Source organism: Triturus cristatus, chromosome 8 (genome assembly GCF_964204655.1).
Source record: "Triturus cristatus chromosome 8, aTriCri1.1, whole genome shotgun sequence".
Taxonomy (NCBI): Eukaryota; Metazoa; Chordata; class Amphibia; order Caudata; family Salamandridae; genus Triturus; species Triturus cristatus.
The window spans coordinates 1,598,062,031-1,598,083,578 of record NC_140591.1 but is presented as its reverse complement, the minus strand read 5'-3'; positions in this window follow the sequence as shown (position 1 = coordinate 1,598,083,578).

Sequence of the window (21,548 nt, the reverse complement as noted above, 5' to 3'; positions counted from 1 at the left end):
GACCCTGTCAGTCCTTTCCTCTTGACTGGTTCCAGAGCAGGACAAATGTCTTGAGCTTTTGGCAGCGAGACCTTGGTGGGTGGTATGTATAGGTTCTCAGCTCAGAAAGGACAGCTGAGGAGGCCCCAAGAAAGTCTTTAACTTTAAAAAGACAAATGTCAGTCCTGCCAATCCATATGTAAGTTGCGGTAGACCTGATTGAGAGACACATTTGTTTCTCGCTCACAATACAGCAATGAAAATATGCGCAATTGATTTACTCTCTTCTTCTTCAGTAATATTCCTGACTTGGAAGGCAGGCATTTTTAATACAGAAAGACAGGTATAACCTATTGGGTGAATGCTAGACCTCTAACTTATATGACCTAAGTGCCATTTTCCTGTGTACCATTATTGCCAGCTTACTGCTTCAGATGTTAGCCAGGTGGTAAGGAGGTGAGAGAACCTACTTACTATTGGAAACCTCCTTGACCCACACGCTTATGGACATGGAACCTCCCCATCACAACTCATATTCAGGCACACCTATTCCACCTATAGTCTCTCATTCTTGCAACACAAATTTGATGGACAGAAATGTATAAAATAGTCTTATTACAAGTTACTTTAAGGGGTCAATATTCTTAGGGATCTATAGCTCTAGATTGGCAGTCCCTTTGTTCAATAGGCATCTTAAAATGTCACCAGGCTACTTCACATGCATCTTTTATTCCAAGGAATCTCTCAACGCCCTTATGTGGAGTCAACTAACTGGGTATCTGGAAAAACGTCTTCCCAAATAGGACTAATCATGCAAAGTATCTGCTAGACACCTTGTGGCAAAATGCTCCACCTTACTTGGGTCAAATGATTTGCCCCACAGATAGGCATTAGTTAGCATTACTGCCAACAATCAATTATGCCATTTCTAAACCTTACTGAGAACAATGGCAATATATATTTGAAAAGGACCACCCTTTAAATTTCACAACAAATGTAGTGAATGTAAACGTCAAAAGGATTGTCTTGTATTTGACCTTTCCTTTTAGAAAAACATGGATACACAAAATTAGAGTGGGAAGTGCTCATGTCTTTAGCACAAAAAGCAATTCTTGTTACCAGTCCACCGCCCCTACCAATCAGCAAAAATATGTATTCCATAATGTTCTTTTGTTTATGATGCCTGCTTTGGTTTTCAAATATATTATGGCAATACAAAGTGGATGTTCAATTTAACACTGCTCTGTCAGCACAAAGCTAAACCTCTTTTAAAAAAAGAAGGAAAGGACCAGACTTTTTGGGGAAAAATCAGATGGATACCAGCAAATGACATTGTTGCAATAAGTTGTTTATTTCAATGCAATAAAATTTGCCTTTGAAATCTACTGTGAAAGTGAACATTCGGTTTTGCATTTTATTGCAAACTATGACTCTTCCAAATTTCAAATGGTTACCTGAGCTATCTAAATGGAACATTATTGCGTTGTATGACTGCTAAACAGGACAGCAGCTACAGGTCACATTTCTCTGCTGTTGGGAAGCATTGAAATCATTATGCAGAACAGAAGCCTATGGCAGGGGGTGTGCTTACAGCTCCTTCACTTGCACTAGTGGTTAGGAGGGACAGAGGGCGTCAGCTTCACAAAACACAAATAATCCTTACAAAGGTCTCAGGGCCAGTCTGTCTCAGGAGATTAAAAGGGAGTCCCGTCAAAGTAACACATCCTGGTATAAGTTGGCTAGCAGATGTTCCCATGCAGTATATTCACGCTCTTAAAATGATAGCCTCATCTTTTTACCAACATCCTTCTGAAAGGGGATTGTATGACGTCAGACCAATGATTGCTATCCGCTTTATTCTGCCTCTAGTCAATCTCAGATCATGATGCTTTAGAGGGCGACAAGAATGATTCATTATTATATGCAAAAAATGGCTATATTGCATCTATGTTGAACATAAAATAGCAATAGTCCTTAATTAAGATGTTCATGCATATAGGTGGGCTAATGCCTTTTTCTTTTCTAGCTAGCGGTAAGTGGTTGCAAAATTGTGGGCAACATTGCCTATTTCAACTGTTTGTGCCCCTGCCTTCCCTCAATTGGACATTGTTTTGAATGTGGCTTCTCACCAATAAGCCACACCCAATCCCTGCACTCCCACCTGGGAGGCAAATATACCACTGCACCTTTGAATAATATACACTTTTGAGCATGTCTTACCACCCCTGGCACAGCAAGACTTCAACACAAAACAAACAGCACCTTTTGAGGGGTTTTATTTAAAAAAATGCACTTTTAGAATAAGGCTTGGGGTTTATTACATAATACTCTCTCAGCAAAGGCTATCTCAGATACTAAATACATAAGATTCAAATATATGTAGCAAACTTATAATCTAAAGGCATGAATCAGTAACTGAGCAAACTATAATACTGATTAATAAACAAGCAATAAGCGATATAAGATAAGATACACTGGACGTCCTGCAAGAGATCAGAAAGACATATATATATATATATATATATATATATATATATATATATATATATATATATATACACAGTAGAGGATCACTCTGGATGTGCACCTCCCACACCACAAAGAAAACACCTCAAATGGTCAAAGAACCACACAACTAAATACATCACCTGGTGCATACACGGCCCACTTCTGATCAGAGCTGAGCAAGCCAAGGTTCAATCCGAGATAGACACGTCTGCCCTCGCTCGGAGTCCAAAATCCCAAAATCCCAGCCTGCAACCCTCAGCTTTTAACACACTAAAAGATTTGTGAAAGACCTCCTCTCACCGCCAGAGTAATTTTACCAGAACTGGCCAAGTTCCAAGCAAGCATCCTCATGGCAGTAAGGAGCTCTCAAGTCTCTTCCTCCATTCGCATTTCTTCCAGCCTCTATCTTGATGAAGCTCTCACAAGGCCTTCCACAGTACACTAAACAAAAGCAATCGCTCAGGAAAACAGCAAGACCTTGAATGTGAATAACCCAAACAACTTGCAAGCAGCAAGGCAGAGTCAGACATGAGGCCCTGTCAAAGGCAATAGTCAGCACCTATAATTCTCATCCACACAACTTACAAGCACCACTGTGCACACAAAAAGGTTTGAAGCAAGGTAAAGTCAGAAAGCAGGATGACATGAGGCCATGTCAAAGAAAGACAGCAAGATTACAGGATAGAAGAGAAGCAGGTATATGCAGGACCATCCTACATTAAGGCTAGGGTAAAATAACACACTAAACTCAGTTAAATGGTGGCAGTCAGAGGTCAGCATAGGGTGCCAGACTACAAAAGTGACTATTTCACTACAGACATTCTCCTGGATCCTATTGAATATATGGAAAAATGAGGACATCCCTAAAGTTTCCCTGACACTGAAAAAGGGGAGGGGGCCTTTTCTACAAATTCCAAGAATGAAACCATTTTTTTAAATGCACCACAAGTTGGGCAATTTTCATAAGTTTTGATGCAGTTCACTGACGAACTGTTCCTTCAGTACAAAGTCCTGCTTGTGGGAAACCTTTAGCCAGGAGGCTATTTAAATAAACTCTGCTAATATTGCCGATTCTGAAAATAGAGGCTACTGGCTTCTTCCTAAGAAACATACTCTTCAGCTCAGGTAAACCAAAATGATTCCAAGATATTTGACATACAAAAGTGCCTGAATTGATGTATGACTGCTAGTATACAAATAATTTCATAATTAAATGCTGCTGAATTATTTTTCTGTTTTCTGCTTATATCAATTAGCTGAAGTGCAGGTTGGATCATCGTCAATTTTCAATGCATTTTTTTAAAACCTGTTATTATTTTTAATTTGGGTGGATAGGCATCCGCCACAATTAATATTGCTACTATTTTTGTAAGGTCCAATAAAGGCTTCAGTAATGTAATCCTGAGCTCATCCCTGGTAACATTAACACAGAGCTGACAGCCTTAAAATAAAAAAAATGTGTAAAGCATTTATAAGAACCAAAGAAGTCACAAACACAGCGTACTAAACATCACACTCCAATTTATAAAATAGAGATTATTTTAATGGAACAAATGACAGTAAAACAAAAAAACTCCAATAAGATGAACCGTATCAATTTTTTACATTTGACATCAAAATGGCATAAAAAAGTGCAAAATGCCAACTTTGGGCAGCTAGCCGTATTTGACTGGTACAAGGTTAAGGAATGAAAATGACTGCAGTGGCGATAGATATGTTGGTCCCGATCAGAAAGTCACCTTCAAACTTAGAAAAGTGTAAAGAAAGTTAGGTCCTCAGGGACCAGATTACAGGCTGGATCCAAACACAGGCTCATCATCAATGCATATGTGAAGGATTAGATCTAAGTGAAGCTGATGAAAAAGGCAGGAAAAGCTCTGAGTGGAAAAAGTCCAAAGTCCCTGCCCAGGAAGCTGTCGACATCAATCAGATGCTACTTGGCATCACACCCAGTGAGGTTGAATTTCATCAGCAGAGCAAGGCTGCAGGGTGTAGCTGAAGAGGGTTCAATGTAAAAGAAGCTGTTTGGCATTGGAACCGCTAAATTGGATTTTGTGCTGTAAGAAGAATGCAGCAGGAGCTGCGGTGAAATCAGGCCCATGGTTGATACACCTTCGGAGGATTGGCTGCCAGTTTTGTCCTGGTCCCATGACAGCTCTCTTGAAAAACAATTAGCAAAAAGGTTGTATGTCTTAGCTTTTTTAAATTTGGGGAGCAGAAGTAAACTCTGACACCAGCCAGGGTTCCAGGACCTCAATAACAGGACTTGGGATCAGGACTCACTTCAACAGAAACCACCAGTAGTGTCCAGGGCAGTTCCAGTTGAAACTGGTTAGCCGGGATCTTTTAGAAAAGTGGACTTTAGCGGTTTTGTTCCTTGTAGATATCGATTGACCCTTGAAGTTATTTGCTTAATCCAGGGTTCCAGTGGGAGCATGGCCAGTCATTACGGTTCTCCACAGAGGCCTCAATGGTAGGTGTAGTCTTTCGTTTGTCTTCTACAGGTTCAACAGAGTTTTGAAAATGGTGCCATATTTATACCTTGCATTATATTGTGGGCGTGGGTTACTTCTTGTCCCTCCCTAACCAATAGGGAAAAAGTTCACATAGGTAAACCTAACTACTTTTGCAAAAGTCCTGTGTGACCTACCACAAACAATCTACATTGCCCCTGTCGACCTAGCACCATGATGGCAGATTCCACTTCCCCTTTCCAGAGTTCATGTTCTCTTCCTAGCATTGTGGTCAGGTAAATGAGCAACTTATTCTCTGAGGTCACTCATTATCGGTTTTGGAGGCAGCTCATCTCCCAATGGGTGCCTCATTGGAAAGGAGAACAAAGTAAGAGGGCAGGCCCAGGTGTTAGCTACATCTGCCTGTGGCATGGTGGGCATCTTTAAAGATAATTAAGTTCCTGGGCACTGTCCTGATCTTCATCCTCTCAGAGTAACTGAACACCCCCCACCCCCACACAAGATCTTTGTATCAACTCTGTGAGCAAGTTCACACCTCAACAAGGAGCTAGTTAGAGCTCATTTGAAACTCATTCAAATGGGCTTCTAAATGCTTTTGGCAGCAAAACCCTCTTTTAGGAAAATATTTAGTACATATACATGATATACATTCCAAGATGGCCGACGTGTAGGAGCTCTTCCCTAGAACTCCCGGTTGGGGATTACCTTATCGGTAGATATCCCTTTGATAACCAACCATCCGACATCAACTTTCATATATTTACATTCAACCTGATGAAACCATAGGTCTGATGCCGCTTACCTGAAAGAGCACTCTCGCAGGATCCTTCGAGCCTTGACCTGGCTCCCTCAATGCTCTCGGCTGGACTGTGCCCCTGTGATCGGCGTCTCCTTGTGGAGCTCGACATAAAGGATCTCCGGTGACGGACGTGACGGACGTGCATGACCTGCGCGAATCGTGTCGCCGAGCTATGCTCGGTGCTGATGTGCCCTCCTCTCCACACATCCCTAAGACATGGGCAGAGATGGTCCAAATGGGGAAAGAGAGGATCCCCCTTCCACAGAAGCTTCATGCTGATTTCGCCCTTGCCGAAGAGCAGCAGACGAGGGCAGTGTTCCTTCATCTAAGCATTCCTCTGTGCCGCACATGTAGCGACCCCCAATGGGTCTGATCTGATTCCCCGAGGCTGAGGCTCTCTACCTTCTTGACCCTCGCTTTGGTCTCTGGAGCAGATATCTGATGCCGGACGGCCCTCCCTCCTCAAATCCCTTAGTCACGGTTTTGCCGCCATCCGGGCTACTCTGCGGACATCAATGGTCATCGGACCGGTCAGCGACATTCACCCTGAGGATCTTCCAGATCTGCCCGATGTGGTCATTGATTGGCGGCCTGACATCTGGCTATCACGGCCTCGAGCGGAGCCCGCTGGTGAGCTGCGTTTGACCCACGCTCGATAACTCCCAGCTAATATCTGCCTCTCGTTTAACATCTACATCTGACATCCACACACCTCTATGTGGGCGGTGTGCACAGCGAACCTAGCCTCATGCGATTCAACAACTCTAATGCCTCGTCTGCCTCAATTGATACATTGACTCCCCTGCCTTATCCTTTCATCCCCCTACCCACCGACGTGACCTGATGTCAGATGATCTCCGTGCAGATGGTAAGTAACTCTGACCTGACCTGCCATGCCGCCTCCGCTTTCCCATGTTGGTTTTGACTCTTGGACTTGTTTGCTTTCTCTGACTTGTACTCTTAATACCACGCCATGAGCCGGCCAACGCAAAGAAGGACTACGCCTCCCGTGCCAACCTGACAACCGATGATCTCCATGTGGATGATGGGGAACGTCTGATTTGACCTCCCATCCCGTCTTGGCTCTCCTGTTTGGTTTTTGCTCTTGGATTTGTTTGTGTTATCTAACTCGTACTCTTAATCCCCCACCACCAGCCGACCAACGCAAAGAAGGACTACGCCTCCCGAGCCGCATCGGCTCTCCTGTTTGGATTTTCCTGTTGGTTTTTGTCAATCTCCCCATGCGGGGGAGGGTGAACAGATTTAACGGAACCCCAGCGTTGCAACGTCTTAATTGTGTTCTTGGCTTTATTTGACCCTGATCCCCCTGCTCCCTCCTCAAGCAGGCCGCTGTAGTAAAGGCCCTCACCGCTTGACCTACTGGGATGCATCAGCTCGGTGCCTACTGTGCCCATTACTGAGCTCCTGATTGATGACGCGGTCATCGAAACACGTCCAACCTCTACACAACGAGTGCCCTGCTCTCTTTTACCTAAGGCACGCTGGACTTCAATTATTCACGGAGAATTGGGCAAGTGCCCACGTCCTGCTCTCCAAATTTTGAGAATAACATGGCTGTTTCTATGACCCCACTATTTTATGAAAATTGTACCAACTAAAATGGCCGCTCCCTGATTACATGTACATCCTCAGGCCCAAAGTCTTAGTGGGATGCCTCCTTCTTCCGCTGAGCTCCAAACTCCACACATATCGCTGATGAGCTGGGATGACGCTTACTCACTCGCTCCTGCCGGACCCTGCTCCTATACACCCCTAGTGGCAGATCTAGAGCCCACTATATCGCGAATCTTGCCACACCTAAAATGGCCACTCCACTGAATTCCTGTCCTTGGCCTGAATTCTCAGGCTAGAACTGAGGCTTCCACCCTGCCTGCCCTTCCTTGTCCCCTGGCCCCTGTCTCCATAGCCTCACGTAGCCCGGCTCCCACTTGCCACTCATGGCAATGGCACTACCCGTCCCCTATCCAAGACACTCAAAACATCATATATCTATGCTCCCACTAGTCAAACATGGGAAGGACTCAGCCCTGCTCCTTCGGTATCTGATCTGTAAGATCACTGGTATGTCCCAGATTGACTAGAATAATATGTCCTGCTAGCAGATGGAGACCATAATATTAGCTTTATCTTGGAACAATATGGCCCGTTACTGAACCTGCCATTTCTTACAAGACCCCTCCTCAATGAGGACTACACCCTCGAATCCCATACGCTTCTACCTCTCTACTAATACTCGCAATCTCATCACTCTCCACCATGCCCTCCTTCACTCAGTGCAGACTGGACCCCAGAATAGAGAAGCTTGGTAGGAATAGCTACATAATTAATTACCCAACCAACCTCTCCAAAACTTCTACTAAAGCTCTGAAACATAGACTACTCAAAGCTAATGCAGAAACCCTCATCTCTTACCCCTAGTTCCTTCTTTAAAACGGTGCTATTACCAGTGACCTGATCTTCTATACTAAAAGAAGAGCTCAGTGGAGAATGGCGTTACCATCTCTAATCAGAATCGCCTCGGCTAAGAAATTTCCTCACGGTCTAAGACTCCTGGCTGTGATGTCACCCACATTCAGGGCAAATGCTACCATATCCATATACAACAATGAGACTATCCTAATTCAGGTCTTCGATCGCAACCTGGGCATCTTTGATGACAGATTCGCCTTCATTAAAAAATCACTGGACCTTTGTAACACGCCTACTCACTCGAGGAATGTCCTTCCCACAACTCTGTCACAGGACCTCCCTCATCCCTCTCTAATGTGCCACAACCACACATTGACTACAACACCTACACCGAATATCACTCATAGGGCCCTAGCTCCCCCAAATTTGGGATCCACAGCCTCAACTTCCGTCCCCCGACCACACAGTCCTAACCAACTCCATTCCTGTAATGCTGGATCTAATGGTATCCCTAGCTCTGACCCCCTCTCCCACACTGCCCCCACTCCCCTTCCACCTGGCTCTCCCCTCCATATCTCCCTTTCCCCACAGCTGGTTCGCCCACTCTACACCAGGCAATCAGTTATGCCTAACCTCCTCAACACCAATAGACACCGCTCCCTCTCTTATCCTCAATTCTCGATCCCGTTACCCCTTCCACCCACAGTCCCTCCTCACGACAATTCTAGTGCCCACTCACCCTGCTCTACTATAAAACAGAGAAGGAAATCCTCCTCAGGGGACCCTCCCCTTCGGTCTCACTACAATTCTAGCACCCACTTACCTTGCTCTACTATACAACAGAGACGGAAATCCTCCTCAGGGGATGCTCTCCCACCCCTTCAGCCTCACGATAATTCTAGCACCCACTTTCATTGCTATACTATACAACAGATACGGAAATCCTCCTCAGGGGATGCTCCCCCTTCCCTTTGGTCTCCTTCCTCGGACTCGCCTACCTCCACCCTAGTGAACTGCTTTCCTCCTCCCCTCCACAGGAGCTATGATCCACAATCAAATCCTGCATCTAAGCTCAATGTAATAAACAGTGAACTCGAAAAACTCAAAAATGACATACACAATCTCATTAACATCCCCTTGGATCTGACCCATGACCTCTATTCCAACAGGACCTCACAGGAGATCCTGCCTACGTTCCAACATCACCCCAAACTACCATCTCCTTCCAACATGGTAACTAGTGACCTCACGCAGAAACCCCCTGGCCACAATTGGAAGACCACTCCCTACCCTAAATCACCTTCTAGACCCACCAGATTCATAAATAACTTATCAGAACCAGATATTCTCTCACTCCTCCGAGTTTACAACTCCTCTCATATAATTATCCTAGGACCTTCTGGAACTTCACAAACCGCCCCATGATTTGCGACTCGAGTGACTAATCCCAAGCAAGGCCACACAATGGCTATACAAAGCATCACATCTAACCCTCATAGAGCTCCCAGACTCAACACCAATGACGTAAACACTAATAACCTCATGCACATCCCATTACACAGACCTCTCTCACTAACAACAAATCACACCTGAAATGCATGTAACTCAACTGTAGATCAGCGGTGAAACATGCCACAGACCTTGCCAACCTCATCCTTGTTCAGGAACTTGACCTCCTTAACTTCACTGAAACTTTGCGCACCGAAACCTCAGGTCCCATCCTTGACATTCTAGTCCCTCCAAGCCACAACATTATCAGACTCGATCGAGTTAAGAGAACGAGAGGTGGCATAGCCTGTATCTACCTCAACTCTCTCCCAGCTAAACAGTCCCCTTCAGCAAATCTCTCTTCATGTGATTATCTATGCATTGAAATCACTAGCAAACATAGACCCTTATGCAACCTACACATCTTCCACCACCTTCCAGGAGACAACCTCCCCCTAATCGAACAAACTATGGAAACCACCTCTTCTAACCAAGGCCGACTCTGCCCCCAAATCTTTCTTGGTGACTTCAATCTCCATTGGAAGAACCCGCATGACAAGGTGGTTAACAGTCTCAAAAACTTCCTAACTGACCTCGGACTAACTCAATTCTGTGACAGTCCCACTCACAATTTAGGCTCAACCCTCGATCGAATCATCTCCAACCCAAACTCCATTCAGCTCGAATTTATTCTCCCCTGTGACTGGTCAGACCATCACTATATCACCTTTTGTATCCTAGAAAGCTGGAGCTCCAAAAGATCACAACCACTAAAACAAAAACATTGGAAAAGAACACTCCAAAATACAGATATAAACGAGCTCATATCTCACTGCAGTATCACCCTACCCCCGCCTGGAAACATGGCCGACATTCACAACCTCACTGAGCACTACAACAATTCCTTGTTGTCTGCCTTGAATGCTACTTCCCCCCTTCAACTAAAAAGAAAAACCATCAAAGACTCCAAACCATGGTTCAATGACAGCCTAAATACTGACAGACGCAGCTTGAGATTAGCAGAAAGCGCTTGGAGATCCGCTCCACCCACTGGTCTACTAAAAATTCTAAGGCTAAAAAGGAGTAGATACAACAAACTCATTAGAGCTGCGAAAGCAACCTTCTTCAAATCCCAACTTGACAAAGCCAAAAATCGCCTGAAAAAGCTGTTCGAGTTGATTAAGTCACAATCCAATCAAACTTCAATCCAATCTCCTCTCATTTCCTGCCCTCAGCCAAACTGGGATGCCTTTCCTAATTTCTTCTTTGAAAAGGCGAGTAAGATCAAATCAGATCTAAAGTCTGCCCTGATTGAGCTCTCACCCTCTCCTGACTCCTCCTTAGCCTCGACCCCTCGTACGCCGCCCTGACTCCCCCCTAAAAACAATGCCTCTAGAGTCAATTCACACCCCTCGATGACACTTCAATCTTCAGCATGCTCTCCAACCTGAAACCTTAAAATCACTACAATGATCCCCTCCCCACCAACTTCTTTAAAGAAGTGATAGGATCATTAGTCCCGCTCTGGTCCAAGATCATAAATGCTTTTCTTCTTCAAGGTGAGATCCCCGACTGCCTTAAGGCGGGCCTAGTTCTCCCTATTCTCAAAAACCCACGGTCGACCCCGAAGACCTGAATAACTATTGACCAATCATAAACATCCCTACACTGGCAAAACACCTTGAGAAATGTGCACATGAACAACTGCGCAAACACATTGAGCAATTCCAACTTCTTAACCAATTCCAAGCAGGCTTCCGTCCTGGCCACAGCACTGAAACTGCCATCACCTATATAGTGGGCGATGCTCTCACTTTGCTTGACCAGAATGAATCCTGCCTACTAATACTTCTCGATCTCTCATCTTTCCCCAACAACAGAACGCAAAGAGTCAAATCCAATCAAACTCTATCCAACTCCAGTCCCTGCATTCTAGGTGTCCCCCAAGGGTCTTCGCTCTCACCCACGCTCTTCAACCTTTTCATTGAACCACTTACGGTAATCCTCAAAGCATCCAACATCCAATACCACATGTATGCGGATGACACCGCATTACATTAAAATTGCTTTCCCTGAAGATATCAAGTCACTCAACGAAACCTTGCACAAAACCCTTAATTGGCTAACCTCCAACCACCTCAAACTAAACGCCCTTAAAATGGAATTCCTCCTCATCTCTCCCACTAGGCAAACCCCCATTGTGGAGAAATATCTAAGAAACCTCACTGCTCTCAATTGCACACTACACATCATTGATTCCACGAATCACTGGGAATTGTGCTAGATAGAACCTAAACATGCAAAATCACATCAGAGCATCTACCGAAGGAGCAAACTTCCAACTGAGCATACTAAGAAAACTCAAACCCTACCTTCCCCAAGATTACTTTAAATCTGTGGTGCAAGCACTAGTCACCTCAAGACTAGAATACGGCAGTGCTATGCTGACTTCCAAAACTCAGCTTAGTTCCCCTCAGAGGCATCTCTGAAAGCAGCAACGAGGCTCATCTCTGGCTCCAAGAAAACCAACCGCATCTCTCCGGACCTGAAATCGCTTAACTGGCTTCCATTTGAATCAAGGATCCAGCTAAAAATTGCATGTATGACCCATAGACCCATAGAGCACTACACTTCAACACTCCCCTGTACCTGACAAATAAGCTCGAACTATCGCCTGGCTCTCGACCCTCAAGGAGCACAAGCACATTTCTGCTCAAGCCGAAGAAATCTAAAAAGATGATAACCTACAATCGTACATTCTCTGGTATTGCCCCGAGAATCTGGAACTCCCTACCTGTGGAAACAAGACTGACCCCATCAACATTTGCCTTCAAAAAGGAAGTGAAATCTCTACTGATGAACACTGCGCTGAACTACTTGCTTTTCTCCTGTTGTCTCCTTCCTTTTTAGCCGATTAATCTGCTACCTGACATTTGATATGGCCTCAGTGTCACAGTTAATATGTCATTATGTACCTGATGTATATTTATCTACTTTTATCTCACAGCTATCTACCTATGTCTTCCGCAACCCGTATGTAAAGCGCTCTGATACCCGTTTCAGTAATGTTCTCGCTATACAAAATGTTACAAATAAATGAATAAATACCCAATGAATTGGATTTGTAATAAATATTTTGAAAAGTTGAGGAATTAACTTTTTACATGCTCTACTTTCAAATAACATGCAGTCTCCTTCATAGGCACTAAAGCTTAGTTAATGTTGGCTTACTAAAATGTAAAGGGAAGATGTAGGCCTGGCAAAAGGGGTTATTGTGAGATTTCAAATTTGCAGTTCAAACCTGCACGAGCAGGTTACAGGTGGCAGGCCTGCAGTCATGTTTTTGTCACTTAAGTGGTGGCACAATAAATGCTGTAGACCACTAGTGAAATTTAACTTACAGACCATAGATACACATAGCAGCATACATTTAGGATGTGCAGGTGATTTAAATATGCCAATTAGTAGCATATTACATTTGTACTTTTTCTCATGGTCAGATAACAAGTACTGGGGACTGGTTGGCAGGATCCCAGTGCACAGGGTAAACTAAAAAAGCATCACCAGTCCAAACAAATGGGATGATCATGGAAAAAGAGGCACTTTCTTAAAGCAAATGGAGTTAATTTTCTAAACCTTTGCTGTCTGCACGTTGTAAGCCTGTTCCATGGACAGTGCAACAGCTGCTGATTTAGAATTATAGTGAGCCATGTAGATGGCTATTTTGGGTGACCTTTCAGCTGATGGGAGAGGGTGACTCCTGTTGCAAATAATTTATTCCAAGATCTTTGACATGGAAACTGCCTGAATTGATCCATGACTGCTGCTGTGCATTTCATGTTTTTAGGTCTCACCTACGCAGTGCGCAAGCGCTGCTTTGGAGTGACCTCTTGGAATTACTCCGGACTTTTTGGGAAATTCGAGCATGTTCTGCACTGTTTCCAATGAGCACTCGTGCATGTACGACGTTTACCTTGCGGGAGCGAGCAGCGGTGCCATCTGTTTGCAATTATCTTGTTCGTGCTTTGGAAACAGTGGCGCCGCTGCTCGCTCCCACAAGGTAAACGCTGTACATGCACTGAGCCTCAAAGCTGCACCCCCGTTCCCCACCGTGGCATTGCCACCCGAAAGTCCAGAGTGCTTGTCGCTTTAACTTTCACAGCTATGGGGCCGCGTTTGTCTTTCAGCGCTTGCTTAACTTGTTGGCTCGCCCACTTTCACTTATAACCCTGTCCGCCTGCGGCTACGGGCTCACGGGAGACAGCCCAACTTCGTGGCACCCAGAGTTAGGGGTCTAGTGCCTGCCCCATGAAGTCCCGAGTATAGCCTGACATGCCCCAGGGCACTATTATCGTCACACCACACCTCTTCTCGGTGGTGTTTGTATCCAGTGTTGTGAGACCTCTCCCACCACGTGCGCTCGGCAGCCGAACCTCGACAGCTCGCAACAACCCGAGGCCCACCCCGCCAACCCGACCGTGTATATATCTTGATATTCACCTGTAGAGGCTTTCCCAGCTGTCTTGTGATGCTCCGGCGCCCCCACCCCTTGTATTTTGTTCAATTGAAGCCAATAAATAGTCTGACCATGGGGCGAAAAGAAGAACTGATGAAGATCGCCAAAAAGCTGGAAAAAATGGTGGCACTGAAGAATCTGGTAGGTAATCTAGATATTTATCGAGCGATGACTCTCCCTCTGAGTTGCACGCTAGTGCCTGGTCGAAAAATGGAACAACAATGTTATTGAACGCTTCTGTATTGCACACGCGAGGTTGGCTTTTGTTAATTATATCTTTGCAATAATAGATGCATGACAAAACTCAGCGGTACTCCTTTTATCTGCATCAGGAGACTGACTCTGTACTGCTGGGATTAAAATCTGACACTTGTTACACACAGATCTCTGCAGCGCGTCATTTAGCAGGTAGAAATAACTTTGCTGATGAGATGTTAAGATGCCACTCGATTACACGCAGTGGGCAATGTCTGCCACCCTTGATGTCGCTCTCCGTGTACATTTTTTATTTACACCCTCCATGTGGGTTGTGATGTCTGATATGCATTGCCCTGCTTCCTACAACGCCCCACTCGCCACACCAGTTGTTTGTCTGGAGCTGGCAGGGTCTGCCAAGATGACATGGGTCGTGAGTAGCTGAACAGGTGCTTGGTGGAGGTGGAGTGAATATGTGACTTTTCCTAGCAGTCTATGGCCTGAAGGGGAAGGGTGTATGGGTGTATGGGCAGGGCCAACGGAATTATGCGATTCTGCGACCGCACTGCTTTCCGCATAGTTATGGGTTTGCGGCGTTTACCACATATTGTATCTCCTGTATAATTTGAAGCTTTTGCACCCCAAAAATGTGTCTAGCTCAAATGGATTAAAGTTATAAAAATATGTATGTATTGTTGTGCTTGGGAGGGCCTTTCACAAAAGTGGACTGGCCACCTTTCAATTGCTTAGTCCTGTATTTTAGTGTTACACTATTGCTACTGGGGTTGAACCTTTGCTTAGACAATGTTAACGTGTATAAATTACAAAATAATGCAGTAATGCTGTCACAAAATGTGCCGCATTAACGCTGCAAAATGTACCTTTTGTTGCCACATAATTTAGTCAACCCGGCCATATAATTTGGTCCTCCCCGTCGCGTAGTTCTACCGGCCGCGACCAAAGGCTTTTCTGAAAAGCAGGAAGGTACGGGGCTGGACTGGGCTCAATGGGGTTGGGACATAGTTCTACACCAAGCGTGTATCTGAGAAGGCGGGAGCGCTGGAGTGGTCAGGCGAATGTCAGGCGCTGCTTAGCATGTCACTGACTCTGCCTCAGCCAGGTCAGCTTTGGAGAGGCCCTGGCTGTCAAGAACCTTCTCGTTGAATAATACTTGCTTTTTTCAAGTGCCTCAAAGAAGGAACACTGCCCAGAGAGACAAGCAAGTGACAGGCTGCTGCAGAAATCACTGTTTAAAGTTTGGGTGACCTTTGACCTCTCCCAGCTGGTGACAATGCGCGTGGGGCTCCGCCGCCATGAGTAATCTTGCCTCCAGGATGGACCAGGGCTTCGAGGCTACCCTAAGCAAAAGAAAGGTGGGAAGCACCGTTGCACTTTCCCCTCACGACGGACTACTGCCTTTTCTTAAATAATGAAAAGGAAGCTTTTCCTTTTCATTTTTGAAATGATTCACGTTTTCCTTTAAGGAAAATGGGCTGCATTACTAAAAAATAGCTTTATTCAAAAACACTAATACACATGATGGTCAGATGACCCCAGCAGGCCACCATCCCTGTGAGTGCAGGCCATAACCTCTGTTGCTTGCAACATCCTTACAATGTACGGCAGGGGTCCTTTATCCTACATTTGAATACTGTGATACAATGTAATATAATATAAGGCCCTCAGTCCTGGTAATGAAATGCTCATGGTAGTACATATAGCAAGGTACAAGACCATGGACGGCAGACCCCTCTGCGTGGCACATACTTCCACTAAAATTACATTCTGAAACCAATCTGTTTGTTTCCCTCAAAGCTCTGATGACCTGGTTACTATGCAGCGCACACATCCGTCAATGCTACCAGCAGTACTTTAAATGGGCCGGTACTGTCCCGTCCGGAGTACCGGCAATGTTTAATTTTGAGAGGGAGAGTACCGGCACTTCAAAAGAGAAATGCTATACTTTTAATTGGAGAGGACGGGCACTTCTCAGAAACAAGCAGGTACTCTTTCACAGAGTGCCGGCCCTTCTATTTTACCATTTCAGGCACTGGCTACCAGTGAAAAAAGACTCAACGTTGGGTATATGTTTGCCCTTTACAAAACTCCCAGAAAGAAAAAAAAACGAAAACTATAAAAAGCATTTATTCATTGGTCAATTTACGCCTAATGAAAAGAGTTTAATTAATGTTCTTCACTCTCCTCAGTGACACTGGGAAAAGACGGTTCAAGTCCCTGGCAGAAATATCCTATTTTCCCCTGGCACCCAGCTGCAATCAGAAACAATATAAATACCCCGGCGTTTAAGGCTCTGCCTTTGCAGAGTGCTGACTGACTCTCGCGTCACAGAGGGAGATTGCTTCCTTGGACAATCTGTTGGAGTTCAGGGTAAGTGAATCTCGGCGATTTGATAATGTGGCACTGTTGCGTCTCATTGAGGGACAGATGGACCGAGTTCGAGTCTCGGCAGGGACGCTCGACGTCCTGTGATGCCGAACAAATCACTTAATCTCCCCGTGTCAGTCTAACAAGAATGAATGCAGCTGGTGCTCGTGTAAAGCGTTCTGCACCTTCCGGTCCATTTCGTGCTATATAAAGCTCCTAAAGAAGGAAATATGCATGTGTTTTATTTTAATGTATTGGGCATTGAAAGCTAAGTCTGTTCTTAAGCCAATGACACTGGGTCCATGCAGAGCTCTCCTTTGGGCAGCACTAAAATCTATCAAGTTCGATTCTCCGAATCGATTCCCGCTCCTGCAGTGCGCATGCGCTGTTCATGCTCTCGGAGACTGGATGTCCACGCTGAGAACCTCTCGATAGTCTGCAAACAATGGGGCAGATTTATAAGGCCCTTGCGCCTCATTTACGCCGCCGTTGCGTCACTTTTGTAACGCAGCGGCAGCGCAAATTCTGCGCCATGGTACGGGGTATTTACAACGTGACGCATCTGGGAGATGCGTCATGTTGTAAATCCCTGCGCCACACATAGGCGTTCCGGCGCAGGGGGGGCGTTCCGGCGCAGGAACGCCTCCTAAAAGTGGCTGAGTGAAATCTACAAGATTTCACTCAGTCACTTTTATGGCCATGCTGCGTCAAAACCCTGCGCCTGCTTGAAGCAGGCGTAAGGATTGACGCAGCATGTTAGGGATAGGGCACCCCCGAGCCTTGCTGGAGCTGCGTCGCGCTTGCGACGCAACTCCAGCAGTACGCCGCCTTTCCGACGGGGGATGCGTCACGCATCTGCCCATCCGAGCACCACGGTGCGCCGCATTGTAAATGCGGCGCATCAGTGGTGACGCACGGGTGGGCAGATGTGTCGCAACTCTTCTGGCGCATCTCTGCTGATTAGCAGAGATGTGCCAGCAGTCATAAATCTGCCCCAATGTTTCTGCTGCAGAAATCAGACTCTTGAGGTGAAGCTGGAAAGTCTGGGAAGCTTACGAGATTCTTGCAGACGTCCAAGTGATATGTTTTTGCCGAAGTCTTCTTCGAAGAAAATCTTAATGCAGTGTGCTGGTTAATCGCAGACGTCAGTTTTAACACTTTTGCAGAAACTAAATCCAACAAAAAACACTTCACAACACTAATGAAAACGGCTCTGTGACGTAAGAAGGTCATTAAACGCTGATATCCATCGCTGTGCCCTATGTTATATTATTCTATGTAATATGCAGATCAGAGATAAACCAAGTATCAGTTCAATTATCACACGGACTCCTAGAAAGATGTTTTGGGACTTCTCAAGTCCATCAGAAGGCCAACAACTTCCAAAAATGAAAATAGAATCCATGTAGTTAAAGACTTCCAGATATGGCAGTGACTTTAGATTACACTCAGCAGCCTCTGGTGACTTTTTAGGTCGAACATAACAGCGCTTGCGCTGTCGCTTAGTGACCTATTGTTGATAGATTGTTGAGTTGAACTCCACCCACTGGTTGCCCTTGCTTTTTAGGTCTTTTCTGACCCACCGCTTGCACTGGTCTGGCAAGACTTTAAGTAAGGGCTTCAAAAAATGCTACAGCCCGCCACAGCTTGCAGTGCATGTGCGCGGGTGTGCGTTTGAGCAGAGGCGCCATATGGCATGATTACTGCTGCGCGCGCACCAGTCGCGTGCTTCCCCCGCGATCACTTTCGCTTTGGCCCCGCGGCTAATGCTTGTTCATCTTTCATCTGCGAAGAGCCTTCGAGATGCAATTAGGGTGATGTGGGGGGCGCCATCAGCCTCAGCATCTTCAGTGACTGAACTGAAATACACAGTCCGGGCCGTCAGTCAGAGCACCTAACACGTCTCATTCATTGTTTTGAGTCTTTGCTTTTGTACATCCTTCTAAAAAGTGGACGTCATATTGACAGAATTGCACCTTGCAGCGCCTTTATGGCAGCATGTGGTGCTTTACAAACTATCAAAAGAGATGAAGGAAATGAAATTAACATTTTAGGAATGTGTGAAAGTTTTATTCTTAACTCCATCTTTAATGTGAGCTGTGATCCCAATACAGTTATTCCAGCCAGAAGGAGGTGCACTCTGTCCAATCCCAGAAAACCTCACTGAATACATGCACACCAAATGTAATGACACCTGGTATTGTTCTAAGGCCCCGAAGTCTGAGCCTGTATCCGAGCTCGTTCTCAAGCCTTCCTGTTTACACGCAGCTTTTAAAGGGATGGAGCGCTTGGCCAGGGACCCAGCATCTTCTGCTGCCAGTCAGTGCCTCCTCCTACAGCCCACGTGCTGCGCCCCATCTCTGTATGCAACTGCTGCCTTTGCTTGCGAGTGGTTGATCTTTAAGACCCTGCTGCAAGATTAGTCGGAACCCCTGTTGGAACAGTCACAAGAGGTCCAGACCTTTGAGGAAGAGATCCGGTGCCCCCTATTCAAACTCCTTGGAGGGTGGGGCGCCGGCTCTGAGAGTGGGTGCCTGAGTTTGCAATCTGTGCAACAGAGAAAGGTGACTGTGGCAGTGATTGGCCATCTGTGTTTCTTCCGGACATATACAGGTGCTGGTTTTGCCATCTCGTCGCATTACAAGTGTAGTGGTGCACCTATGAGGCCTCTGTCCGTGCTACTGCCCTAGGATCACGCGCACCTTCACTAGCATCGTTAGTGGCGCACCTATGAGGCCTCTGTCCGTGCTACTGCCATAGGATCACGCGCACCTTCACTAGCATCGTTAGTGGCGCACCTATGAGGCCTCTGTCCGTGCTACTGCCCTAGGATCACGCGCACGTTCACTAGCATCGTTAGTGGCGCACCTATGAGGCCTCTGTCAGTGCTACTGCACTAGGATCACACGCACCTTCACTAGCATCGTTAGTGGCGCACCTATGAGGCCTCTGTCCGTGCTACTGCCCTAGGATCACGTGCACCTTCACTGGCATCGTTAGTGGCGCACCTATAAGGCCTCTGTCCGTGCTACTGCCCTAGGATCACGTGCACCTTCACTGGCATCGTTAGTGGCGCACCTATGAGGCCTCTGTCCGTGCTACTGCACTAGGATCAAGCGCACTTTCACTAGCATCGTTAGTGACGCACCTATGAGGCCTCTGTCCGTGCTACTGCACTAGGATCACGCGCACGTTCACTAGCATCGTTAGTGGCGCACCTATGAGGCCTCTGTCCGTGCTACTGCACTAGGATCACGCGCACTTTCACTAGCATCGTTAGTGGCGCACCTATGAGGCCTCTGTCCGTGCTACTGCCCTAGGATCACGCGCACCTTCACTGGCATCGTTAGTGGCGCACCTATGAGGCCTCTGTCCGTGCTACTGCACTAGGATCAAGCGCACTTTCACTAGCATCGTTAGTGGCGCACCTATGAGGCCTCTGTCTGTGCTACTGCACTAGGATCAAGCGCACTTTTACTAGCATCGTTAGTGGCGCACCTATGAGGCCTCTGTCCGTGCTACTGCCCTAGGATCATGTGCACCTTCACTGGCATCGTTAGTGGCGCACCTATGAGGCCTCTTTCCTTGCTTCTGCCCTAGGATCACGCGCAACTTCACTAGCATCGTTAGTGGCGCACCTATGAGGCCTCTGTCCGTGCTACTGCACTAGGATCACACGCACGTTCACTGGCATCGTTAGTGGCGCACCTATGAGGTCTCTGTCCGTGCTACAGCCCTAGGATCACGTGCACCTTCACTGGCATTGTTAGTGGCGCACCTATGAGGCCTCTGTCCGTGCTACTGCCATAGGATCAGACGCACCTTCACTAGCACCGTTAGTGGCGCACCTATGAAGCCTCTGTCCGTGCTACTGCCCTAGGATCACATGCACCTTCACTAGCATCGTTAGTGGTGCACCTATGAGGCCTCTGTCCGTGCTACTGCCCTAGGATCACGCGCACCTTCACTAGCATCGTTAGTGGCGCACCTATGAGGCCTCTGTCCGTGCTACTGCACTAGGATCACACGCACGTTGACTAGCATCGTTAGTGGCGCACCTATGAGGCCTCTGTCCGTGCTACTGCCCTAGGATCACACGCACCTTCACTAGCATCGTTAGTGGCGCACCTATGAGGCCTCTGTCCGTGCTACTGCCCTAGGATCACATGCACCTTCACTAGCATCGTTAGTGGCGCACCCACGAGGCCTCTGTCCCTGCTACTGCCCTAGGATCACACACACCTTCACTAGCATCGTTAGTGGCACACCTATGAGGCCTCTGTCCGTGCTACTGCCCTAGGATCACGCGCACCTTCACTAGCATCGTTAGTGGTGCACCTATGAGGCCTCTGTCCGTGCTACTGCACTAGGATCACACGCACCTTCACAAGCATCATTAGTCTCCACTATGAGTGAGGCAGCTGTTCCGTGTTGCCTCCCATGTGTCTGTATTACATTGTACGATTCCACTGTGGAGTAGACTGTTCTGTGGGCTTCGCTGTTCCATGCTCTGATCGAATGCTCCAGAGTATGCATGAGCCCCCAAACAGCCCGACCATCTGGAATGGGCTAAACTAGATAAGGAGATCGCAAGTTCTCTTGATATGGTAACCGAGTAGGTGGACCATTTCTGAACCCCCCTGAGATTAGTGTCCCTCTCATGCCCCAGTCCTTTTGCGATGACTTTTGCTTTTACAGGACCCTCCTCTGCCTGTTTTTTCCCTTGTCCGCTGTCCCTGCTTACACACTCTGTCCCAGATTTTTTACCCTTTCC